The following is a 27,050-nucleotide window of genomic DNA, read 5'->3' as shown; positions in this document are numbered from 1 at the left end:
GCAGTATGCAGCGCTCAGGCTTTCGCCTTTCACCACTTTAGCCGCTAAAGTTCCTCGTAACTTTTTCTTACCTCTGTCGTCTTCTCTTCGCCTGAGTGGCATTTCTAAGGCGAAAGCCTTGTAAGCAGCAGTTGTCGACAGAAATGTCACGCTTTTCAGTTGGTCGAAACGGTCGTGACGTCACAGTGCGCGAATTGCAAACGGGGCCAATTGTACTTTGGCTACTAACCATGCAACCAATTGAAGGTCATGCTCCAAGTGGGACTGAGCTTAATTAATAGCTTAATCACCCAATTAGCCTAATTGGTTTTCTAGTCAGGCCATATAAATAAATAAAACCGAGTAGGAAATTGGTCGAGCTCGGGAATCGAACCCCGCTCTTCGGCGTGCGAGACGAGCGTGCTATCCACTCCGCCATGCCAGCGCGATGGTTTGGAATGAACAAAGGCGCGTCTAGTGGATACGGTGTCTTCGCTCACTCCCATCCTCCTCCCTTTCTGCTGGCGAGGTTCAGGTGTCCACCGAGGTATGAGAGACAGGTACATTTCCTTTCCCCAAAAACCAGTTTACCGACGAGCGAGGCGTAGAACCGAATGGGCGACGGCGTTCTATGGACTCCCTGGCAGCGTTGCAAGACGCTGTCGCGTTCCACACTCAGAGGCGAAGCTTAACATCTTAACCACACATCAGTGACCACACTTTAGGTCAAAAAAATGGCTGAGGCTTAGCTTAGGTTAAGCCTAGTCAGATGCGAAGCATATTGTCGCCGAGTTGCATATCGAGCACGCCGCTTGGCTAGACGTTCTTCACGCTCTTCATCAGTCTCTGTAGCACGCCGCAACTTTTGCTTCTCATTCCAACGAGCAGCCCCGTCTCCAGGAGGCATCTCTATCCCGTGTACGCCTAGCAGAGGCAGGCGCACCCCCTTGTATACCGCCGCTCCAGCATCACGTGTTCACGTTGGGAGCGCGCAAGAAGTACGCGGCTCCGGCGAATATCCTCGACAGAGAGCAGGCCACCACGCTCAGACGACTACAAACAGACACCTACCCAAGCAGAGCCATGTATCACAAAATGTGGCCGAACAGATACGCGAAAGAGTGCGTGTGGTGTGGGGGCTACTCCACAACGTACCACGCCACCTGGGGCTGCGAAAAAAGCCCTTTACTACCAAAGGTAAATAGCCCTAGTCTAGAGCAGTGGGAGGCCCTCTTGGCTGACTCCGACCCGAGCACACAGCTTATGCTGGTGACGAGGGCCAAGGCAGCGGCGGAGGCCAACGGGATCATGGACTAGGGAAGACCGACCACTGAAGCTCCACATCTATCTATCCCCATCCCCCTACTCCCTAACTCTTCCTTCTGAAAAAAAAATAAATAAATGTTTTCACTACTACTACTACTACTACAGCGCACCTAGCGGCAGAAGCAGGAAACACATTGGTCGCGACGCCTCGCGCGACGGCGCGAGCTGGGGCCCCGTTTCTCCTATGTCGTTACGTCACGCATCACGTGGTCCTCCTTGGTCGCGACGCCTCGCGCGACGGCGCGAGCTGGGCCCCCGTCACCATCATCATCAAAACGTTTCTCATCTGCTGTGACGTCACGCACCACGTGGTCTTCCCTGGTCACGACGCCTCGCGCGACGGCGCGAGTTGGGCCCCCGTTTTTCATCTGCTGTGACGTCGCGCATCACGTGGTATGACATGGAGGTCACGAAAGGTCAATGGTAACGACACCACCGCGCTCGAGGAGCTGGGTTGGGCTATTTTAGTATGCTTCGCATAAAAGTGCTCCCCTGAATTTTGACGCCTGTCCATCGAGATATGTGAGACAGTTACTGCGTAATTTCCTTTCCTCAAATACAATTTTCATTTTCTTCATTACGGGCCCTCTTTGTCTTCTTTCACTCCCACTTCCTCCCTTCCTCTACGGTGCGATTCAGGTGTCCACCGAGATGACAGAGAATTACTGCGCCATTTCCTTTCCTCAAAAAGCGATGCGTTCAAAGGGCAAGGCATCGCGCCGAATAGGTGGTGGCGTTCCGTGGACTCCCTGGCAGCGCTACAACACGCTCTCGCGTTCCACTCGTAAAGGCGAAACTTAAGCGTCATTAATTAGCAGTTAGTTAGTATTCAGTCATTAATCAGTAATTATCCATTAATTAGTGATTTGTCATCACTTAGTAATTAGTACTCGATTACATGTGACGCCACCAGTGCCACAGAAGCAGCGAAAGTGGTGCGGAAAACGCTTTCGCCTCTACGCACTTTAGACAGTCAAAGTGCTCCCTGAATTTTTTTCTTTATGTTGTTGTTGGCAGTGGCTATTTATTGTTAGTAAAAAAATTGGCAGTGCTTTCGCTCGGGAGAGAGAGAGAAAAACTTTAATTTAATAGGAATTCGGGGCACGCCCCAGGGTCCCCGCACGACCCCACTGCACTCAAGTGTTTATGTTCCTAAGGTTCATAACACTGGCAGCACGGCCGGTGGCGATGGTCTGCACGGCCGGGTCCTCCGAGCGCAGCAGGGTCTAACAGTCCTCCCAGGTCTTGAGGTTCTCTAGGTCCCGCGGGGGAGGGTCCGCCGGGCAGAGGGAAAGGATGTGGAGGGAAGAAGCGAAGGGTTCTGGGCATAGGGCGCAAGCAGGAGTGGGGAAGGAGGGATGATAGTGGGTTAGGGTAAGGGGCGAGGGGAGAGTATGTGTTTGTAATCTGCGCCAGAGTGTTGCGTGTCTGTTATCTAGGGAGGGGTGGGGCGGGGGGTAGAGCTGGCGAGAGGCTCTGTATGCCTGGGTCAGCTCACTGAATGAGTGCATGCGATCCTTCGTGAATCCCCGATCCGAGGCCACCTGAGCCCGGTTTAAAGAACCTCGTGCTGAAAGGTTGGCGGCCTCGTTTCCGGGATTCCCGGAGTACGCAGGCACCCATATCAGCTCCACTTGGCGGGGCGGGGGTGCATCGGGCGAGTCCAGTATGTCAAAAGCAGGGACATGAACTCGGCCTCGAGCAAAATTTAGAATCGCAGTTTTAGAGTCAGTTAAAATATACCGGGCTTCCGTGCGGGTTATAGCAAGTGCAATGGCGGCTTCCTCTGCAACCTCTGGGGACGTGTCTTGCGCGCGTTCCTCTGGCGATTCTTCGGCGTGTTGTCTACGCCTGGTATCATTCGATTTATAGGGTGTGTTAATCTGGTACCATTGCGCCGTTCCTGAGCAGTCAGGTATTGAGATTCATCCGTGACCGATGACGCGGAACCACTCTGCGAAGTAGAATGTTGTCGCCGGGCTGCATCCTTAGCCCGACGCTTTGCAAGGCGTTCTTCACGCTGTTCTTTCGTCTCTTGTGCACGTTCTCGCCTTCTCCCTTCTTCATGTCGCTGCTACTTCTCCTTAGAGGACTACATACCAAAGCATTCACGCCAAGGCAAGCGCGCATTTATAGACGCTTAACAGCGGGGAGCATGGGCGCCGCCATATTTGGTCACGTAACCATTCCGCCACGCTGTCTGGGAGTCCACAGAACGTTTGCTGCCACACCACGGGCAAGTGTCCCGATATTGCGTCGGGTAAATCTTGCTAAGGATATGCAGGTTTGGGAATGTTCCTGTCTGCAATCTTCGCCAATACACTGCCTCTAGTTGATTTAGATCAGGATGAGGCGGCAGATAGCGGATCCGTACCCCCTTATATCGTTGTACCAGATGTCACCCAGACTTCGCACACTTTTACGTGGGAAGCTCCCACACACCCTTAGAGCGTGTGGGGGTAGCGGTCTCGGACTCGAAGGAGATGCCCTCGACTCAGCGTGACAAACTCAGCGGAGACCAGCTACCAAGTGACAAGAGGTTTTTGGGCGTTTGGTGCCCAGCTTTCGCCGGTCGCAAGCCAGAGAATGGGTCGGAGCCAAAGGTTCACAAAACAAAACAAAGTTTATGCAGCAAAGATACGATACAGAGGATTACGCAATCACTAGTACAAGCACATACAAAGTGATTAACAAACGATGCAACTCGTGCAAAGTTAAATTAGAGAGAGAATACAATACAGAGGCAATATTGCACCTAAAGTGCACTAACACACGAGAGAGAGGTAAACAAACAAAACACAATTTGTTCACCGGGCACTGCGGCAGTCCGACGACCAGAGTTCCATGACGATGCCGTCCCGCAGACTGGCGAACGTTGCCTCGTTGGTCCGATGCTGGCCGAGTGGTGTTTTCCCCGGGAGTCGAACGGGCGCGCTTCGACGAAGCTTAAACGGCGGTTCGGACTGACTGATAGCTGTCAACGCCTTCTTTATAGACCAGATTTTTTTACCCTCGCACGCAGGCTGCGGACGCGCGCCTACTCTCGACGCCAGTCGCCATCTGTCGGCGCGCGCGGCCCGAGGGACTGCGGGTCGCGCCGGCGCCGCGCAAAGAACGCATGTTTACGTGTTCGCTTCTGCCGTTTTGTGCTCCATCAGCTAACGTATGAGGGTGTGTGCTGTGCGTCACTACTCACATTTGCCCTCTTCCAGACAGTGCTGCGGTTATCTTGTGCGCAGTTACTCGTTAACGTGACATCCGAGGGTAGTCGACCAGGTAGTGTACGGACTGGAAACCGGCACTTCGAAGCAGATTTCTGCGCTGTCGTGTCGTTTGTTGTCGCCTTTTACGTGCGATATCATCTATGATAATTTATGCATCAGAATGTAGATCTATTGATTTGACTCAGTGGAGTAGTAACTGGATAGGCGAGCTGCAGACTGAAGGTTGTCCCGACGGAGCGGGTGTTTTCGATCACCAGTACGTGTTCGGCATCCTTGCGCTGAGCTTGCTCTTGTTCCCATTCAGAACATTTCATGCACAGGATTGTAAGCACGACCGCTACCGATTTCAGCTGCTTTTTCCGCACACATGTCAGAGGTATTTGGGGGGTAAAGGTTTATCTATAGTATCTTTCTGCTGTTGGTATCTACCTTAGCTTGGTTTGGTTTATTAAGGTTTTACGTTCCAAAGCGACTCAGGCTATGAGGGACGCCGTAGTGAAGGGCTCCGGAAATTTCGACCACCTGGTGTTCTTTAACGTGCACTGACATCGCACAGTACACGGGCCTCTAGAATTTCGCCTCCTTCGAAATTCGGCCGCCGCGGCCGGGATCGAACCCGCGTCTTTTGGGCCAGTGCAGAGAGCCGTAACCACTGAGCCACCGCAGCGGTGCGGTATCTACATTATTCATAGGAAAATATGCGCGATTTCATTACATTTTCCACACTTAGCCAAACGCCTACGCAACGCTCTCACACGCGGCGAGAGCTCCTGAATAGCATAACGCGACTTCGGACCTCAGAATTAGTGAAAGCTGGATTAGCTGCTCATATCTATTCAAGCTTTTATAAATTAAGCGAAAGTACGTTTTTATGCACCAGGTTGCATAAACCATGACAAAATTTGTTTTCTGTTGGCGCTGCGACTTAGTTGAGCTCACAGCGGTAATTTGTTGAACTGGCGCGGCGACAAGAAAGCCGTTTGTGGAAGGGGGGGGGGGGGGGGGGGGGCTTTATGGCCGGCAGGAAGGAATAAGAGTGCATGGGAATTGGAACTGCATACTAGCCGCACACCTAATTCTTGATATTGAATAAAAAGTTTCTTTGCGGTGGAGCACCAAGACGGAATTCGATATAAGCACGAGCGCGTTCTAAGCGCCGGCACAATTAACCTGAATGTCAAACTAAATGTCATTAAAACGCGTCAATGTTATCGCTTTGATAACGTAAATACTTCCTGCAACACAGCCACGCAGCGGAAGTATGCTCGACAATGTTTTTTTAGCGCCCGAAGCGCGGCTATATGCAGGCGCGGCCGCGGAACTGCCGCAGCCCCGCAGTCCCCAAACAAACGCCCGCACCGCGGCGCGCCAGTCGGTGCAAAATGGCCGCGCCCAGGAGAGGCTCAAAAATCTGGTCTATAGGCTCGCTCTCCCGTCTGTTTGTTGTTCGCGCCCGAGTAGGCGCGCACATACACGCAGCATTGGCAGTGCTGTCTCCCTTTCCTCTTCTCACCGGCCGCGCGTCCCCATTGGTCAGAGGTCGGGGGTCGCATCTCGAAGTTTCGAGCGTGTTCTTGAGCGGCGCCGACGCCGACGGGCGAGGAGGACGTGTCTTAGTGCACGCAAGGCTACGCCCTTTCCCCCCCGTCAGCAGTAGAACCGACTCGCATGTTCGAGAATAATCGGCGGGGATGACTCATCTCCTCGGCGCACGCCGCGGCGGTGGAGAGAGAGGCACGCGCTCGGCGGGGCTTTCCCTCACCCCCGTCGGGCTCGCGCCGGCGAGACGCCGTGCGCGCGGCGGTTTTCTTTGTTTGTTCCTAAAATGCGCCGAATTTTGTGACACTGCCCCTTCCTTTAAGAATATTGTGTAACAATATTCACAAAACACAAAATTCGCGCGCACATGCATGCGCTCACAAAGTCTGTGGCGAATACCAAAATACATACATCAATACCTTGATGCTTTCACATACAAAACTCAATGCAATGTTCATAATCCCCATCAAAACACGCCGCGATTGCGCAGTACATTAACACAAGGCTACAAACATGGAGCACGCAACTACAAGGCACACTTTCGCCTAAACTTCCAAGTTTGGCCTACCGAGCGGGCTCGGAACAGGATTGTTTCGCTCAAGGTTTCAGTCACGCTTTTAGATCTCTTACGCACGCGACTCTGACTTTTCTTCCTGTCGCGCGTTCTAGTCTTCTTCCGCCTCATGCTGAGGCTTCTCTTGCGAACGCGGTTTTGGCTCCGCTTCCAACTCGTACTCCTGTCTGGTTTTGTGTCCAGACTTCGAGCCCTTCCTCTTGCGGCTAGCGCGTCTGTTGCGAGCAAATTTTACGCCAGTTCGCTCATAACGGCTCCGCTCCTCGTGTTCTCCTTCTCGGCGCGCGCTCTTCTGTTTTCTTTTGCGCCTCCACAAGGAGTCCTTACTGAACGCTGGGCTCGTTCCTCTGAACTTCTTTCTGACCTTGCTGCGGTGCTCGTGCAGCTCGCTTGCATTCGGCTCGGCTGTCTTCAGCTTGGCTCTGTCTCTGTTCATTTTCTTCCTGAATTTTCTCCAGGGCTTCTGCTTTTCGGCTTCACCTGCTTTGGTGGTGTCCGACTCATTTCTTTTTACTTTCTTCCAAGTTCTTTTTCGGGTCAACCCCGGTTCACTGTCAATTGCGTCATCCGCGGTGTTCTCTCGCGATGAAGCCACTGGTTCAGCTCTCTTTTGTTCTTCGAGGGCTGAGCTTTCTTCTTCCAAATCCTTTTTCTTCTTTTGGAGCCTTCCTTGTGAGGGGCATTCTGAGCCTGGCTCATTAGCCCTTGATGACTCATTCTCCTCACTTTCGCTCAGTGTTGCTTCCTCAGCTTTCTCCGATACTTTTCTGAGCTCCTCAGTTTCAGTGCAGTGGTGCTCCATTCCTTGTACTGCACTTTCTCCTTCCTCAGCGGGAAGAATTTCCTCGTCTTCCTCATAGGCAGAAATATCCTCGCCTTCCTCATCGGGAAAGCTCTCCTCGCTGCTCGAGGGTTCACTCGGAACGGTTTCCGTGTTTTCTCTGAGTGCGCTCTCCTCAGCTATGATTACTTCGGAGCATTCGTTCTCTTCGACATTTGACCGCTCTATCTCGCGGTCTCTACTGCAACCCTCAGGCGTGCAGCTCAGTGATTTGTCTCTGGAGCTCGAGCTTCTTTCGTCGTCTTGAGGCAACTTCTTTAAGGCACACTCTGACCGAGGCGTCAGTCTGGCCTTCTCCACATTGCCTACTACCTCGGTAGCAGCTACGCATTCAGTTTCCTGAGGAAGCGACACTCCGGTCTGTTCTTCACTCTCTGTGGTTGCAGCTGCAGGCACAGACTGTTCCACAACCAAACTTTGACTTGTGGAGCTACCTACAACCTCTTCCGTGGTTGCCGAGGAATTAATTTCCTCTCTCTTCCACCCGGCCTCTACGGGGGTAAGCTCCACAGGCTTCCTGACGTTGTTCAAACGCCGAATTTCAGCAATCTTCCTCTGAATGATTGCCATTTCTATTTCAAAAGCCCTTTCGGCCTCTTCCTCTCTCCTTTTACGTTCCCTCTGTTCTTCTTCTCGTTTCTTTTGCCTCTCTTTCTCAGCGGCTTCTCTAGCGCGCTGTCTTTCTTTCTCTCTCTCTTCTCGAGCCCTCTCTCTTTCCTGGTCCACCCATTCTCGAAGTTCGGCTCCGGTCATCCCCATCTGGAGACCGACCTCTACTAGCTCCTTTAGCTCCTTAAAGCTCATATTTGGAGACCGAACTCTACATTCAAGGCAGCTAATACCTCTCCACGGTGAACCTCATTAACCGCTTCAGCGCGGCACCTCACGGTATCGCTCTGCTGCTACACTCGTTTACGACCTCTTCGTAAACTCCTTCCGGCTCTTTCTCCGTTCTCTGTGCTTGCAAACACCGAACGTCCTGTCGCGGACGCCAGAATATATTGTCACCCAGACTTCGCGCACTTTTACGTGGGAAGCTCCCACACACCCTTAGAGCGTGTGGGGGTAGCGGTCTCGGACTCGAAGGAGATGCCCTCGACTCAGCGTGACAAACTCAGCGGAGACCAGCTACCAAGTGACAAGAGGTTTTTGGGCGTTTGGTGCCCAGCTTTCGCCGGTCGCAAGCCAGAGAATGGGTCGGAGCCAAAGGTTCACAAAACAAAACAAAGTTTATGCAGCAAAGATACGATACAGAGGATTACGCAATCACTAGTACAAGCACATACAAAGTGATTAACAAACGATGCAACTCGTGCAAAGTTAAATTAGAGAGAGAATACAATACAGAGGCAATATTGCACCTAAAGTGCACTAACACACGAGAGAGAGGTAAACAAACAAAACACAATTTGTTCACCGGGCACTGCGGCAGTCCGACGACCAGAGTTCCATGACGATGCCGTCCCGCAGACTGGCGAACGTTGCCTCGTTGGTCCGATGCTGGCCGAGTGGTGTTTTCCCCGGGAGTCGAACGGGCGCGCTTCGACGAAGCTTAAACGGCGGTTCGGACTGACTGATAGCTGTCAACGCCTTCTTTATAGGCTCGCTCTCCCGTCTGTTTGTTGTTCGCGCCCGAGTAGGCGCGCACATACACGCAGCATTGGCAGTGCTGTCTCCCTTTCCTCTTCTCACCGGCCGCGCGTCCCCATTGGTCAGAGGTCGGGGGTCGCATCTCGAAGTTTCGAGCGTGTTCTTGAGCGGCGCCGACGCCGACGGGCGAGGAGGACGTGTCTTAGTGCACGCAAGGCTACGCCCTTTCCCCCCCGTCAGCAGTAGAACCGACTCGCATGTTCGAGAATAATCGGCGGGGATGACTCATCTCCTCGGCGCAGGCCGCGGCGGAGGAGAGAGAGGCACGCGCTCGGCGGGGCTTTCCCTCACCCCCGTCGGGCTCGCGCCGGCGAGACGCCGTGCGCGCGGCGGTTTTCTTTGTTTGTTCCTAAAATGCGCCGAATTTTGTGACACCAGATCACGTGGGAATGCAGTAAGAACGACATTTTTCGTAAAGAACCGAGTGCAGAACAGTGGGAGAGCCGGCTCTCCAGCGGCGATCTGGGTTGCCAACAAGGTCTGATCCAGCAGGCCCAACGAGCAGCGAAGCTCAGCGGAGCCCTGGAATAGGGGCACCGACCCTGTGAGAAAAAGGAAGATGGACCTCTTCTTTCTCGTCTCCTACTAGCACAAGATCTTTCTAGAGCAATAAAAGTCTTTCCTACCTACCTACCTACCACAGAACGTCATCACCCGTTCGGCTGTACGCCTTGCTCGGCGGTAAATTGGTTTTTGAGGAAAGCAAATCTGTCTCGCATATCTCGGTGGACACCTGAACCTCGCCGTAACGGGAAGGGAGGAAGATGGGAGTGAACGAAGACACCGCATTCACTAGGCGCGCCTTTGTTCATTCCAAATCGTCGAGCTGGCATGGCGGAGTAAGCGTGCTCGTCTCGCACACCGGAGACTACCCTGCTAGTGTAGGAACGCATAACGCTTGCTAATAAGGAAAACCGACTGTTACGCGCGTTTCAAGAATGTTTTTAAGGCGAAAGCCTTTAATGCCTCATACTGTCGTTAGCAGACGCGTCGGCAGCCGTGTCGACAGACGCGTCGGCAGATTCGTCTGCCTTTCGGCGTCAATACTTAAAAGGCTCAAGGTTCCAGCATCAATAAAGGCGCATCTAGTGAATACAAGGGCTTCATAAATAAAATAAAAGGAGTAGATTGAAGAAAAATAAAAAATGAAAATAAGAAAATAAACAAAAATAAAAACAACAAAAGTAAGATGTGGAAATAAAAATACAAAACAATAAAATTAAGAAAAGGAGTAAAATTAAATAAAAAAACAAAATATGAAAAATAAAAAGTAAATAAATGCAAACAGTGGCCAGGAAACGCTTTCGCCTTGCAGCACTTTAGAGAGCCAAAGTGCCCCCTGAATTTTTTTTTCTTTTTGTAGTTCTATCAAATGCGCTTACGTGGCATTTCCTCCTCCTTTGCATGGCTCGTGACTTACGTCATATCGATCACGCGTTGCTCGCCCTCGCCCCCGTTCTCTCGAGTAGCACTCGAGCCGTCGCTGATTGGTTGCCTCGATGCAGCGTTCCTAGCCCTTTCTCCGCCCCACCAGTACCGCTGACCGCTGCCACGTTGGTCGTTGCGCCTTGATTGCCACCGCAGATATGCCACGTCCCGAGTCCTGCAAGAAGGTCGGAGACATGGGCCTGGAGACCGCTCCCTCGCTCCTGATTGCCAGCCGTACTCCTTCGCTGGCCGAGACTGAAGCCATTCACGGGCAAGCTGTCGACAGCTTCGACTCTGACGTCTCCCGTGTGGAGGTAAGCCCCGACTTAAGACAACTGCCGGCAGTTCTACAGAACGCGAAGGTGCTTACTGGTCTCCCGGAGTGCGTGTGCTTCGGGCGGCGATGGTCGAATGTAGTCCTGTCATTTCCATCGGGAGCGCCGATAGTGTGCAGTCGTTCCGCACCAAGCTCAGGTCGCATCCTCTGAACTACAACGAGAGCAGCTTCCATTGTTCAGAGTGAACACCTGAACAATACGCATAAACAGTGTAGTGTATGCCCCATTTACACGCATGCTAGGCCTATTTAGCTTACCAATATTTTGGGCGTGGTTTGGGCATAGCATTAACAAAGAAGCAAGAGGAAATTTTGGAGTATGCTTAAGCTTTGCGTTTGAGGGAGGGACGCCAATGCGTGTTGCAGCGCTGCAAGGGAGTGCACTGAACGCCATCGCCCGTTTGGCGCGACGCTTGACCGATGGACAAGTCGGAAATTGGTTTGGTTGGGTTTGATTATTGGGGTTTAACGTCCCAAAGCAGCTCAGGCTATGAGGGACGCCGTAGTGAAGGGCTCCAGAAATTTAGACCACCTAGGATTCTTTAACGTGCAGTGACATTGCACAGCACACGGGCCTCTAGAATTTCGCCTCGATCGAAGTCAGCTGCCGCGGCCGGATCGAACCCGCGTCTTTTGGGTCAGCAGCCGAGCGCCATAACCAGTGAGCCACCGTGGCGGGGTTTTGAGTTTTGAGTGAAGGAAATTACGCCGTAAAAGCCTCACATGTCTTGATGGACACCTGAAGCGTGCATGATACGCAGCCCCCTATTAAGGTCGCCGGTTCAAATCTCTGCCGTGAGCTAGGCTCTAACTTAACTAGTCGGTCTACACTGAACTAAACGTTGAATCATTTGAAACCATTCGGAACATTCTGCGGCAAACCGTTTGCACGATACGATTTTTTTCCGACGCATGGTGCTCAAAACAACTAGTACAACGCCGACGGCTTTTCAACCGAGCGAGCTGTTTACGCTCTGGCGTAAAAGGTTTTCATATACTTGCATTCTACAACAACGATGAAGCGGAGCGCCGGTCAAGCTCCCGCTCCTTGAGCTGGTCATCCGTGATGATCTGATCGGGATCGTTCCGCACTTCCCGTTATCGCAGCTTGATCACAGTTGCGAAGCCGCACGATAAAGCGGCCCGTATCCACAGCGCTGAAATCTGTTGGTAGACGATAAGCGCACATCCCCTCTGAACAGCAATTTTTGGCCGACCGCATCGCTCCGTGCTCCACCAGCGTCCATGACGAGCGTTGCTTTGCCGTCGTCCCGTCGCTACCGAAGTTCGTGACGCCGTTGCTGCTCCGTATACAGCTGAATCGTTTAATTTATGCATCTTCATTCTTCGGCTTTTGTCAAGACATCTTGATGCAATCTGTGATTCATTCTTGACAATCGCTCTGATGACATGGCTCTGTACGAAAGGTCTCTAGCACTAACGGCTGAGAAGAGTCAGCTTAGTCCTGGGAACGTGCAACGCTTTATCATCGCACCATCTGACGTAGAAAAAAGTGAAATGATGCGCTTAAAGGTGTCGATATGGCCAAATATATACTCTCTTAACACATGCCGGCGACGGTAGGCGCGATTGAGTGATCACGATGTAAATCTATGACGTAGTACTGACTCACCGACCCCCTTTGCTCCCCGTGCAGCAACTGAAGATGTCCCAAAGCAGAAGGTGGCTCCAGTACGTCCTGCCGCTTGTGGACCATCCACGAGTGCTGGGGTTGCCGAATCAACTTCCAACTTCGGACCCGGCTCGCAACCCACACAGTATACGCGCATGATTGCAACGCCGACCTGCCTCCGCTACGCCCCGGTGTGTCAGCTGTGCCTGCAACACTGCAACGGCCAGAGAAGAGTGGCTCTCTCCTTGGATCGTACGTCGGGGAGCAGTTGTGATTTAAGTGTGGGATTCAGTTCCCCAATGCAGCCACTGCCACGGCGCAACAGCACTTTCACGAGACCGGCGGATGCTTCCTGCGCGGCTTCTGCGGAAAGCTGCTGGCGTGCAAGAGCTACCGTGACTGGCACCTCGGTCAGGAGCACGCTCTCCTGCGTCAACCGAGGCGCTGGCGTTGTCGCACTGGCGACTGCGCAAGCGCGCAAAGTTGCGACAATTTCCATTTCACGCCAAAATTCGTCTGGAACTAATGGCTCGCAGCGAATGGCGTGGTTTTATTAAAAGCATTCGTATCTGATTATGTTGAAGCCTGCATCTTTTAGAGCGGTCGCTCTAAGTGCGACGAGTTGACGAAGCCCGTCGTCTGAGCCCGCTCCTCCTGGGTTTTCATTCAGTCATTCAGTCATTCATTCATTATTTCCCATTCTCACGGATGGCGGAAGCAAAGGTAAGAGCCGCATGCAAGCAGCTCCAGGAACCCTCTACTCCCCTACAAGCAACAGATGCGGAAGGCATGCCCACACTTAAAACATACTGAGTGCTTTAAAACACGTGACTGTTCTAAAAAAAAATTAGGGGCGGTTCAGCTGCTCTTGAACCTGGTTAGAGAGTGAAAGCTATGGCGTATCGGGCAGCTATACGCGGCTTGACGTGTAACGTTCAGCGCGTTCCGGACACTGGATAGCAGCGCGCGTTCCGGCCACAACATTGTCAGCGTTAACGCAAGCAGGCCACATCTCTCTCTCACCACCCCACATACCTCCAAGCGCGATTCAAGCGTCGATTGACCCAGGGAGCCCTTTATCTGCACTTCCTTTCCTTAAAAAAATTAAGAGTCTGAACCGCCAACCCCAGTGAACACAATGTGCGCCGACGGCCTATGGCTTCAGTGCTGCGTTTCTGCCACAACGTTGTCAACGCCAACGCATGCAGCGCAACATCTGTAACTACCGCCACGTAGCTTAAATCACGACAGACGTGTACACTGTCCCAGGGGGCCAGTTATGCACCTTAATTTCATTCGCTTTATCTGTTGGCAACGTGTCATGTATTTTGGTTATGAAGGCTACTAGAGCATTAAACCTGCGGCCACGGTGAAACTGGCTTTACCCAGCGCAGGGAAGCTTTCGCTTCGAAACAGAAATCGTAATCCAGCGCAAAATGTACAGCAAGCCGTAAGCATATTACACCACAGCGTATACAGCTTGCTCGGTCGAAAAGCCGCTGGCGTAGTGTTGTAGGCGCCGCGCGTCGGAAAAAATCGTGTCATACCAACCGTCTGCCGCGTAATGTCCCGGATGATGTCATACTATTCAGCGCTTGTTGCAGCATCGACTTATTATTTTATGTAGAGCCTAGCTCACAGCATGGATTCGAACGTGTGGCATATACTCGGGGGAACCGGTGACCCATAATCGGGGGCTCTCTATCACGCGCGGTTCGGTACTCCGCTGACCTTTACTGCGTTATTTCCTTCCTCAGAAAAAAATCCGATTTGTCCAACGGGCAAGGCGCTGGCGGTGTAAAACATTTTATTATGCGTAGCATATTGCAATCACTCAGTCCAGCCCTTGGGCGCGGCCGGGCAGCCACCAAACGACGTGACGTGACGTCACGTGGTTTGGTGACGTCACGTTATTTCTGTTGTCTGTAATAAAAACTTTGTAAGGGTAGTGTCATGGCACATTACCACGAAGGGGCATAGTCCAGGGTTCATAGAGGTGTCTACTCCTACCAACTTCGTTTCTCCTCCTCCTTTGGTTTATGTAAATTGGTCTCCGGAATTATTTCGGCCACCTGGGGATCTTTAACGTGGTGACGTCACCAAACGACGTGAAAAAAATTAAAAAAGAAAAGGGAAAAAATATAAAAGAACAAAAAGAAGAAGAAGAAATAAAAAAAAGGACGGCTGAGCATGGTGGCGGTTGCCACCGCCCCGTTTCAAAGGGGGCGCTCCTATCCATCCATCCATACGTCACGGAGGAAAAGCTGCTGAGAAAATCGAGTGCCGCCAAGCAATACCTCGCGCAAAAAGACCGCGCAATATGCAACGCATTCTTGGCTTAACCAAGCTAAGCCTGGGCATCTTCTTTATACTATGTACAAGAGAGGTATTCCTTGGACCGGACCTGAAGGGCCCGGCCCTCACAATCACTAGGAGGGATCCCTAGTCCGCGACCCCTGTGGCCTCCGCGGCGGCCCGGGCTCTTGTCACCAGGGCTCGTTGGTCCTGGAGAGTTGAGCAGCCGACCAGGGCAGCCTCCCAATCCTCTCGGGTAGGGTGGGGGTGGGGTGGGAAAATCGGTAGCCGGATCAGGCGGCGAGAGAGGCGATGCCCGGTGGTTAAGCGCGCGGGCGGTAGCGTCCGCTATCTTATTTCCCTCTATCCCCGCATGTGCTGGGGCCCAGATGATGGTCCGCCGGGTTTGGAAATTCCGGTACTCACATCTGTGTAAAATTTGGAAGGCACGATTTGGAATTTGTAAATAAATTGGTAAATTGGTTTTTGAGGAAAGGAAATGGCCCAGTATGTCTCACATATCTCGGCGGACACCTGAACCGCGCCGTAAGGGAAGGGAGCAATATCTCTCTTGTAAATAGTATAAATAAACGTTTTACACCACCAGCACCTTGCCCGTTGGGCAAATCGAATTTTTTTCTGAGGAAGCAAATGACGAAGTAAAGATCAGCGGAGTACCGAACCGCGCGTGATAGAGAGCCCCCGATTATGGGTCGCCGGTTCCCCCGATTATATGTCACACGTTCGAATCCCTGCTGTGAGCTAGGCTCTACATTAACTAGTAAGCCTACCATCAGCCATGCATGCTGAATACGCCGGTTCGCGTCCTCAAATTTGTCGCTGTCCGAAATTGCGGCAAGCTTCCCTTCAGTCGGTGATAATGACTCGGGGCGCTGGATCCGCGGCTTCGAGTGTGATAGCAACTTCCTCCGCGAATGTAATGCTGGGGCACGGAAGGTGAGGCCCTGAACTGGGTTGTTTTAGTGGACGACGGCAGCCGTGTACAAACCTCCATGGTGTGTACCGGTCGCGTCCATGTAAAATACCCCTGGTCGAGCACCATACTGCTCGGAAATGGCCTGCGCTCGCGCGAGGCGGCGGCCATCATGGGCATCTTTTGTCATGTTATTGGGGAGGGGGCGAACCTTTAGTGCGAAGCGCCAGGCCTCGGGCATGGATATCCGCTTCTCCTCTTGGGTTGTGTAATTGATGTGGAGGCGGGTCAGTAGGCGGCTACCCGCACGTGTTTTGCTTAACCGCAAGTATTGATTGCTGAGATGAGCATCGCGTAGCTCCCCAAAGGTGTTCGTCATCCCCAGGCCGAGGAGACGTTGGGTAAATGTTGCAATTGGGAGGTCGAGACCTCTCTCATAGATTTTGCGGAGAATCACTTCGAGATTTCGAGAGCGTTCTCATCGCATTTGCGCAGGTGGAGGTACGGTGCAGAATACAGTATTCTTTGCATCGGAACACCCCCCCCCCCCCCCCCGTTTGTTTGATACCCGGTGGACCATAAGGCCCACCTGATCTCCCACCTTGCGGAGCTTCTTCAGCGTGGTGTCAATCTTCTGGTTTCTGTGTTTGTAGTGTCCCAATACTCTGATTTCTTCATGTTCAGATATCGGGCCACTAAGCAGGGAGAGGGAAATCTTGGTTGTGCACTTTGGATTGGGACGTATGTGCACGAATTCCGATTTTCTCGGGGAGCACTCAAGGCCGCAGCGGCGGGCATAATCGTCCACAATAGCCGCCGACTGCTGCAGATTGGCCTCGATTTCTCCAACCGATCCGTGTGTTGCCCAGAGGGTGATGTCGTCCGCACACAGGGCATGCTGCACGCCCGGGACCTCACCCAGCAGGGTAGGGAGCTTCATCATGGCCAGATTGAAGAGAAGAGGCGAGAGAATTGCTCCCTGCGGAGTCCCTCGCGTACCAAGTTGGTACGGGCCATGTTCACTATCTAAGGATTCCCCCTTTACCTAAGAACATGCACCCAGAAATAAACAAAGGAAGAAGACAAAACGGGCAGAGGTGATAGAACGCATCTACGGTGACAAGCCTCAGGAGAAGGTCGCCTACGTAGACGCAGCAGGCGATAGACATAGTCAGTACACGACCGTCGCGGTAGTGAACGGAGCCGGTAGCCCCATCACTGCCGCAACTATCCTAGGGACAAACACTGAGACGGCGGAGGAGGTCGCAATAGCACTAGCTTGCGTCGGTTCCAAAGCTAAATACGTCATAAGCGACAGCAAAGCTGCAGTCCAAAATTTTAGTAGAGGGAGAGTCTCTCCCCTCGCTACCAAAATTTTAAGACAAGCGACATTGAATAGAATAATCAATATAATCTGGACCCCCGCGCACGAATCTGTCCGTGGCAACGAAACGTTCCACGAGGTAGCTCTAGGTCTCTACCACCGAGCTGCACAACACGGGCCACCGCTCGCAGATCGCGGGAGAGACGGGCGACTACAGAATATTACAGACAACATCGCAGGCACTTTCCCCCGCCTAGCATAACACTCAACAATCAACAGGCGGTGGCGTGGAGGCGTCTACAAACAGATGTCTACCCACACCCAGTTCTAAGGAAACATATCATTCCAGAAATAGAGGACGATAAATGCAAGAAGTGCGGAGCGAGAGGGTCCCTCGACCACATAATATGGGAGTGTAGCCAATCTCCAGGCGGGGCAAACAACATTAATAGTAGAGACGTCTGGGAGACCTTGCTCCGGAGCTCGGACCCTGAACTCCAGCTCACCGCCGTCCGACTGGCTGAAGAGGCCGCCGGGATACAAGATCCTGGCCAGCATCTGACGCGACTACCCCATGCGGCCGGATCTCTCCTGATCCTCCTCCCTCACCTGAGGATATAGGACAGGGGAGGTCTGGGTGAAGTAGTCTCATTCTGTTGGACAATAAAGGTTTTCACTCACTCACTCACTCACTCACTATCTTGTAGTCGGATATATGATTGCCGATCTGTGAGAAATTGCTTGGAATGTGTTGTATCCACAGTCAACTAGGGACAGGTGGGAGAGGATGGTATCATGAGTCACATTGTAGAAAGCACCCCGCAAGTCCAATGCGAGGGCCACCTTGTCGTAGCTAGGGCGCTGGACAGGATCAAGAATCTATGTATTAAGTTGCAACCGCCCATTTTGTGCGGACCGGTGTGGGCGGAACCCGTACATAGTGTCTGCAAAGCCATTGTGCGTTTCTAGGTAGATGGACAGTCTATAACGGACCATGGTCTCCATCAACTTCCCCACACAAGTCTTGCCGAACTGGCGATGGCTTTCCTTGGGCTCCCGGCAGCGCAGGAACACGCTGTCGCGTTCCATACTTGAAGGCCAAGCTTACGCGTCCTCTAATTTTTACGCTGAGTAGTAGTAGTAGTAGTGAAAACATTTATTTTCTTTTTTTTTTAAAGGAAGAGTTAGGGAGTAGGGGGATGGGGATAGATAGATGTGGAGCTTCAGTGGTCGGTATTCCCTAGTCCAGGATCCCGTTGGCCTCCGCCGCTGCCTTGGCCCTCGTCACCAGCATAAGCTGTGTGCTCGGGTCGGAGTCAGCCAGGAGGGCCTCCCACTGCTCTAGACTAGGGCTATTTACCTTTGGTAGTAAAGGGCTTTTTTCCGCAGCCCCAGGTGGCGTGGTACGTTGTGGCGTAGCCCCCACACCACACGCACTCTTTCGCGTATCTGTTCGGCCACATTTTGTGATACATGGCTCTGCTTGGGTAGGTGTCTGTTTGTAGTCGTCTGAGCGTGGTGAGAAGCTGCAGATGCCCGTGTACTGTGCGATGTCCGTGCGTGTTAAAAGAACCCCAGGTGGTCGAAATTTCTGGAGCCCTTCACTACGGTGTCCCTCATAGCCTGAGTTGTTTTGGGACGTTAAACCCCAAGAAACCAAGATAACTTCATTTTCTTTGTTCAGAAAAGTATGTGGTACTATTTTTTCATACTCAACGCACCTATTGAGACAGCCTTAGCTTTCTGCAGCTTTGTGTTTCTCATATTTTATCCGGAATTTGCCACTGAACGATAAACCGTGAGGTAAACAAGATAAGTCAGTGGATGCGCACAGAAGCTTCCTCGCTTCTCCAACAAACGCGGAGGTCTACGAAGCACACATGCGTTGCGACTCGCACATGCTTTCGTTACGAGTCGAATACTCTATTCGACCCCCTACCTTCACTTACGCAAGCAGGACGAAGATGTCTTGGAGGTTACGCTCCGTAAGATCATCAAAAGGGCGGTCGACCTTCCGACCTCCACCTCCAACGCGAGGCTCCTCGCGCTGGGAGTGGTGAACACCTATCGGGAGCTGCAAGAAGCGCACCTCACCAACCAATACACGCGGCTTGCCCAGACCGTGTCCGGTCGTCGCCTTTTGGACCGACTACACATTCAACACAACCATCACACAGAGGAAAGGGTACGAGTGCCCGAAATGTGGAGATGCGCCATCCACGTTCGACCCCTTCCTACAAAAATGTCCAAAGAAGACCATAATGGCCGGCGGCAGGCGCGGGCGGTTCCCTCCACCGCCATTATGGCAACAAACACGGTGTATTTTATACGTACGTGGCCGGCCCGCACCGCAGTAGGGGGGGGGGGGGGATGGTACACGGCCGCGTTCATACACCAACAAATACAGGTGGACGGGCTCACATTCAAAGCTCCCAGCGCAACTCACACTGAGGAGGTAGCCACCGCCCTGGCGGCCTCTCACCCTCAGGCGCAATATATCCTCTCAGACTAGCAAGGAGCTTGTCGAAATTACGAGCTGTGTTGGGTCTCCCTCACAGCTTATCGAATACTTCGGAACGCGGCACGGGACCGAGATCCTACGCTCCGCTACTTAGTCTGGACTCCGGGCCACCGAACACCAACACGGATCCAAACAGGGTGTATACTACGTTGACGTGGCAGGGCCGTCGCCCAATGGATTCTACACGGCCGCAGTAGTTCACCAGGATCAATGCGTTAACGGGCTCTCCTTTCGAGCTCGAAATGCAGCACAGGCCGAGTAAGTAGCCATTGCGCTTGCCGCCTCGGACTTGAATTCGAAGGTAATCGTGACAGATTCGCGTCGAGCCTGTCAACACTACCTGGCTGGCGAGATTTCACCTTTAGCCTACAGTATATTAAAGCGCGCAGTGAGGGAGTCGGACCCTTCGCCCAAACGCATAGTTTGGACTCCAGGCCATCAGGGCGTTAGAGGTAATGAGGCTGTGGACGCGGCTACCCGAGCGCTTACCTACCGGGCACCTCATCCAAGCTCTTCCGGCTCGGAGATTGTGCAACCGCTTCTGCGGTTCAGAGAAATTCTGGACTACTATTGCGAACGCCATCGGCTTTTCCCGGTCCCGGCTAAGGGCCTAAGTAAAGCTGATGAGCGAACTCTGAGGCGCTTGCAGACCAACACTCTGTTGTGTCCTGCAATAGTGAAACATTTCGACCCCGAAATTGATGGGCGCTGCCCTCACTGTGGGGAAGTATCCGATACCGTCCACATGGTTTGGGCCTGTCAAAAGAATCCTTCCCTTCCCCCCAATCCTTCCCCTTCCCGAGAGGCATGGGAGGCAGCCCTGCTCAACTGCTCGGGGCTGGAGTCTCAAAGGGCTCTAGTCCAACGGGCGCGAGTAGCGGCTTTGTCCAGCGGGGTCCCGGACTAAGGACTCCACCTATGTAAAGGGCCATTTTTGGTCTACAAACTCTCCTTTTGCTTATTAAAAAGTCTTCGCCGCCGCCGCCAAGGCCTACCAGGTAATGAGGCTGCAGACGCAGCCGCCCGCGCACTCACTTCCCGGGCCCCTGGCAATGACCTTACGATTCGGATCTGGACAACGAACCCCTTTTAAAATTTAAAGATATAGTCAATCACTATCAAGACTCTCACCGCAAGTACCCGACCCCCCTCAAGGGGCTGGAAAAAGCAGGTGAGCGTCTTCTGATAAGACTTTTTACAAATATATTGCTGTGCCCGGCAGTCATGAAACACTTCGACCCCTCCTTTTCTGGCCTCTGCCCATACTGTATGGAGGCGGCTGACACCTATCATATGGTGTGGGCATGCCAGAAAAATCCTTCCCTCACCCCCTACCTCAACCCAACCCGGGAGGACTGGGAGGCGGCCCTGCTCGGCTGCCACGACCTTCCTGCCCAACAGGCCGTGGTCCGGCGTACCCGAGCGGCGGTAGAGTCAAATGGGGTCCCGGAATAGGGACCCCACCTAGTATTGTGAGGGGGGTGGCGCACTAGGGGTCACCTCCCAAACTACCTCTCTGTGTAACCTGTAATAAATGCTTTTCACCACCACCCACTTGACTGCTGCCATCGTGGCTCGGCGCACGAGAAATCTATCGCTCGTGACTTACGTCATACCGTTCACGAGTTCATCAGCGTCGCCGCCCTCCGCTCATGTCGTGCTCGTGTCATAGAGAAATCCTTCCCAATAAACCAGTTGTCAATGCAGCGTTCGTCCGTGTTTTCAGTGTTCCTATCAGTGTCCTATCTACCCTATCAGTGTCGCTGCCCACTGCCGCTATGGCCATTCTACCTTCATCCGCGACGCAACAGTGCCGGTCTCAAGCATTGCAAGGAGACCGGTGCCATGAACTAGCCGCCCACCGCCTCACTCCTGATTGCCAGGCGTCCTTTCCTGGCGGAGACTGGAGCCAGGCACAGGCACGCTGCTGACAGTTTCACCTCTTACTTGTCTGTGAAGGGGTAAGCCCCGACTTTTTTACGACAACCGCAGGCAGTTTTACGGTACGCGTAGGTCCCTGCTGGTAGCCAGGCGTATATTAGCTTTAGGCGACGGTTTCGAATGTAGGTGAAACTTTCGGGAGCGACCATACTGTGCAGTCGGTCCGCACGAAACACAGGTCGCAGTTTTCTGAGCGACGACGAGAGGAGCTTTCATTGTTCAGAAATAACGGCTGAACAGACGCAACAAAGTGCATGTCCCATTTTCACGCATTGTCGGCCTATTTAGCATGCCAACATTTTAGGCGTGGCATTAACAGGTGGGCCCGGTGGCTGTGCAACCGCATACACTAACCCTTTCACCTTCATCATGGAGATTTTTCTGTTCATCGTTCGCGTGCACATCCCCTCCCTGCTGTCTGCGCGGCCTGGAATCGAATCGCAGTGCTTCCCACGCATGCCGATGCCAGAAACAGCAACAGCCCCTGCTGCAACCCTGCAGTCATCATTTTGCCATTTCCAACTTTTGGCTGGAGCCACGGTTCCTCGGCCGGAACCCCGTCAACGCAGCCGCGTCTGTCTTCGCGAAGTCGACAGCTACCTGTGGACACCACTCACACACAGGTGGGGCAACATTTACGCATTTTAGGGCCGATCCTCACTTGCGTCTCGTGGCGACGGCGCTAGGCCTAACGCCTACGCCGACGCTCGGCCGTGAGTGAGTCGCCCACCCGTGTCAAGATGGCTGCCCAAAAAGTACAACGCGGTTACGACCCGGACGCCATGGCCTGGTCCGAGGTTCCCTCAGCTCCAACGCCTGAGAGTCCGGATTCTGCGCCCATCGAGAACCCGAGGCTCTTCAAACTAGTGGAACGCCGCTCCCGCAAGCGGGACGCCGCCTCCAAGAAAGCGGACGCCACGTCGGCAGGCCGCTCAACACGGCACAACGCTGCTGCGCGCGCTGCAGCGCTTCACGGAGAGGCCCAGTCTAAGACGGGACCCTCTTGGAAACCAAAGCCACTGCCGCGTCTTCATCCAGAAGACATCGTGATCATCCTGAAGCCCTGGGTGACCGTCGCTCTGAGGGATGTCTACCAACATGGCGAGCTGGGAGCAGCGTTCGCGGCCTACCTGGGCGCCAAGGCCGCAGCATCCCTCAGCCTGCTCCCCACATGGGAGCAAAACCTCATCGTCGCAGGCACCCGAGAGCCGCACGTCGCGGACAAGCTTCTGCGGGATTTTCAACTAACATCACCGAAGGGCCAGCTCTCTATGTACGGCCAGTTGAAACTCACTGGAGACGTGTGCCGCGGCGTCATCACCGTGGTCAAGCACGAGACCAGTGAGTCCCTCCAAAACAAGATGCAGTGGCGTGCTGGAGAGCTTGCCGATATCCGCAAGCTTGGCAAATCCGACGTCGCGTCGCTCACCTTCGTGGGAAAAGTGGTGCCGCGATATGTGCACTATAACTCTGAGGTGACCCTTGTGCGTGCGTACAAGAGAACCATTCCGGCCTGCGTGCGGTGCGGCACTGTGGGCCACCGAGCAGACACCTGCCCCTCCCCGGATTAAAAGTGCGGCCTGTGTGGCCAAACGGCGCCGACCGTCGACGGAGTCAAGGCGCCGCATGAATGTACTCTGTCCTGTGCAGTCTGTGGGCAAGCCCACGCTACCAACTCCCGCGACTGCACGGGAAAATTCCGGCAGCTCAAGGTGCATGGCCCCAAGGCTAAACGCCCAGAGGTGCCAAAAAACCAGCGACCTGGCAAGCAGCCAAGTCATCCAAAACCAGGTGCCGGTGGCGGAACGCCGCGTGGTGCTCACGGCACCGACCACAAGACATCGTCACCTTCTTCACCGTCGGTGAAGCCGGCGCCCGGGAAGAAGACGGCGCCTCCACCGCCCAGCGGCAGAGACACTGGCCACTTCCCGGCCCTCAAGACAATTGGCGCTGCCGACGCCCGGGCATCAGCGCCTCAACACGACAAACAGGTGAGCAGCTGGGCTGAGATCGCCTCCTCTTCCTCCCATCCCTCACCCTCCCCCGAAACCGTCTCCGCACTCTACGCGGAGTACAAAAAACAGATAGACGTGCTCCGGGCACAGAATGAGCTTTTGCTCAACAAAATTCAAAATTTAGAGTCAAAATTGGCGTCCGCCGCACCGAGCCCGCAGAACTCGGACGCAATGGAGAGCGACGCGGGGATCTCGCCTGCCCTCGTGACAGCCATCTCTGCGATGGAGGAGCGCTTAACCTCTAAATTGCGATATATGATCGAGACCGCCATGGACCAGATCTTGACAAAGGTCAAATCTGCCGTCCCCGCGGTGGTCTCAAAACACATCTCGGACAACCCCCGCCTCCTCCGTCGGACGGGACCCATTAGGGACGTATCCCGCCCTTCAAAATTCAACCGTCTGATTATTGATTCGGACAATGAGGACAGCTGCCCCGCTCCTTCCGTCATCACCCCCTTGATGGCGCATGTAGCTGGCTCTGAGGCAGCCAATCCCTCCTCCTCCCCCCCAAGAATTTTAAATCATGGCGAGACACCTTAATCAAAGGAGTTCCGCCATATCCAATTCGGCCATGTCAACTTCAATAACACAGTGGAACTGTAGAGGCTTTAAGGACCGCACTAAGCGGGCCAATTTCCGCCTCTACCTTGAAACATTCGAGTCCTTACCAGCCGTGGTTGCCCTCCAAGAGCCAGGCCTGGGCGCCACAATTTCAAATTACACGACGTTCCAACAGGATCCCGCGTCTTGTCTTCTCGTTCACAAAGACTACACAGCCAACCTAGTGGATCTCGACCTCCAACTAGAGTACTCTTATGTAATGGTGACCCTCCTACCAGTCCGCCGCAGGGACCCACCGTTGCATATACTCAACGTGTACTGCTCTCCCAAACTAAAGCGAGTGACTTTTGCGGACCTCTTTAGCCGCGCGCTAAGAGTAGCGGGCCGCGATCCGCTGCTGATTGTGGGCGACTTTAACGCTCCCAGTCAGCAGTGGGGGTATCGCAAGGAGGAGTCGCGCGGGCGTAAGCTGGCGGAGCTTGCGTCCACGTTGGGCCTCACCCTCCACACGGACCCTGTCCACCCAACCCGGCTAGGAAATTCCGTGACACGGGATACGTGTCCGGACTTAACCTTCACTCGCAACATACGACACGCAGACTGGCTCAACACCGAGGAGACCCTCGGTAGCGACCACTGCATCATTAACACTACACTACGCACACGCCCCCTCAAGCGTCCCAGAACACAAGCCCATATCCCAGATTGGACGAAATTCAGGCAAAATTTTAACTCACTTGATAACACACCCATTTCCGCGCAAGGCTACACAGCATGGTCCCAACAGCTGCTGGCAGACCTTTCCTCGCATGAAACACACATCCAGCTCTCAGAGGCGGTCACGGACGTGGATAACCACCTTCTACACCTCTGGGAAGCCCGTCGCAGCCTCGTCCGCCGTTGGCGACGCCAGAAACACAATAGAAAGCTTAAAGCTCGAATTGCCGAGCTTACCCAGAAAGCGGCAGAGTACGCGGCCCAACTCGCCGACTCCAACTGGGTAGATAGATGCAACACGGCCGCGCGACAAATGTCCAGCCGAAACACGTGGCGTCTCTTTCGAGCCCTAATCGACCCAACACAAACACGAACCGAAACACAAAAACATTTGCACCGAGCCCTGCACGCTTTTTCTGGCAACACGACTCAACTGGCACAGAAACTTCGGGACCAGTATCTGTGTACAGCCCAAGACCCCCGTGGATCTGCGTACTCTTATGCAAGCAGAGAGAACACGGAGCTGGATCAACCTTTCCAGCTCCATGATCTGCGGGCGGCTCTCGCCAAAATGAAACGGGGCACTGCGCCAGGACGGGATAAGGTCACCGTCAAGCTTTTGACGAACCTGCCCGACTTGGCATACCAGTCCCTCCTGGAATACGTCAATGCGATTTGGCGCGGGGACACCCCCCTGCCAATCGAATGGAAAACGGCTTTGGTCACTTTTATTCCTAAAGCTGGCAAACCAATTGACACAGATAACCTCCGCCCCATCTCTCTCACCTCATGTGTGGGCAAACTAATGGAGACGATGGTGCGGGATCGGTTATCTACATATCTTGAAAACAAACAAGTCTTTGCGAGCACCATGTTCGGATTCCGCCCACACAGATCCGCACAGGATGTCCTCCTGCAACTCAATCGGGAAGTCCTTGACCCCCTCGAATGCCCCCATAATGACCGGGTAGTACTCGCCTTGGATCTTAAAGGGGCATTTGACAATGTAACACATGAGATCATACTCACTAACCTAAGTCACACCGACTGTGGCCTCAGTACATTCCAATACATAAGCCAATTTTTAATAGATCGTCAATCCTACATTCGAATTCAAGATAGAGACCATGGTCCTTACCTACTCGGCACGCGGGGAACCCCTCAAGGCGCGGTACTTTCCCCGCTGCTCTTCAATCTGGCCATGATGCACCTGCCGGCCCAGCTGAGTGGTGTCGTCGGCGTGCAGCACGCCCTGTCCGCCGATGACATCACTCTGTGGGCCACGCAGGGCAGCACAGGAGACATTGAAACCAGCCTGCAAACAGCGGCGACGATAGTAGACCGCTACGCCCGCCGCTGCGGTCTTCAATATTCCCCTCAAAAATCGGAATTTGTGCACCTCCGCCCCTCACAGAAGTGCACAACTAAAATATCTCTCTCTCTTGAGAGTGGTCCCATACGCGAAAGTGATGAGATACGGGTACTCGGACTCTACATCCACAAACACAGGCGGCCAAACACTACATTGGCCAAACACCGTAAGGTGGGGGACCAGGTGGGCCGCATGGTCCGCCGGGTTTCCAACAAACGCGGAGGGTTACGAAGTAAGGATGCCGTGCGGCTGGCAAACGCCTTTGTAACCAGTCGAATTCTCTATTCGACTCCTTATCTCCACCTACGGAAACAAGAGGAGGACGCCCTTGAGGTCATCCTTCGCAAAATTGTTAAACGTGCCCTTGACCTCCCCATCACTACTTCAAACAGCCGGCTTATGGCTCTTGGGATGGTGAATACTTTCCGGGAACTCCGGGAGGCGCACCTTACAAACCAGTACACGCGCTTGTCGCTAACGGAGTCGGGTCGCCGCCTTCTTGCTCGACTCCATATCCAACACACCCCTCCAATGGAAGACAGGTTTCGCATCCCGGAACTGTGGAGACGTGCCCTCCACGTGCGGCCTCTTCCAGCAAACATGTCACATGAAGACCATAATGGTCGGCGCCTGGCACGAGCGGAAGCGCTAGCCCGATATTATGGCAACAAAACAGGTGTATACTACGTGGACGCCTCCGGCCCTCACCACGGGGGATGGTACACGGCCGCGGTAGTTCACAACAGCAACACAGTTAACGGCCTAACTTTCAGAGCCCGCAGTGCAATACAAGCAGAAGAGGTCGCGATTGCTCTCGCGGCCTCACATTCCAATTC

The 27,050-nt window shown here is 53.5% G+C and overlaps 1 protein-coding gene and 1 pseudogene across 2 annotated transcripts in view; both read left to right on the top strand.

Moving 5' to 3' along the window:
* The window catches only part of LOC149347274 (uncharacterized), an 88,599-nt gene that overhangs the window by 31,611 nt on the left and 29,938 nt on the right, over positions 1-27,050 (top strand). The gene's annotated exons all lie outside the window — the stretch shown is intronic.
* LOC149347276 (uncharacterized) lies at positions 10,635-13,105 on the top strand (annotated as a pseudogene). Its single transcript, XR_016292126.1, has 2 exons — positions 10,635-10,875; positions 12,556-13,105. The product of XR_016292126.1 is annotated as an uncharacterized LOC149347276 (transcript).

This window comes from Amblyomma mixtum, chromosome 4 (assembly GCF_055824585.1).
Source record: "Amblyomma mixtum isolate Tamu chromosome 4, ASM5582458v1, whole genome shotgun sequence".
In the NCBI taxonomy this organism is placed as follows: domain Eukaryota; kingdom Metazoa; phylum Arthropoda; class Arachnida; order Ixodida; family Ixodidae; genus Amblyomma; species Amblyomma mixtum.
The sequence above is the reverse complement of the archived record's forward strand: the minus strand, read 5'-3'. Positions and strand labels throughout refer to the sequence as shown.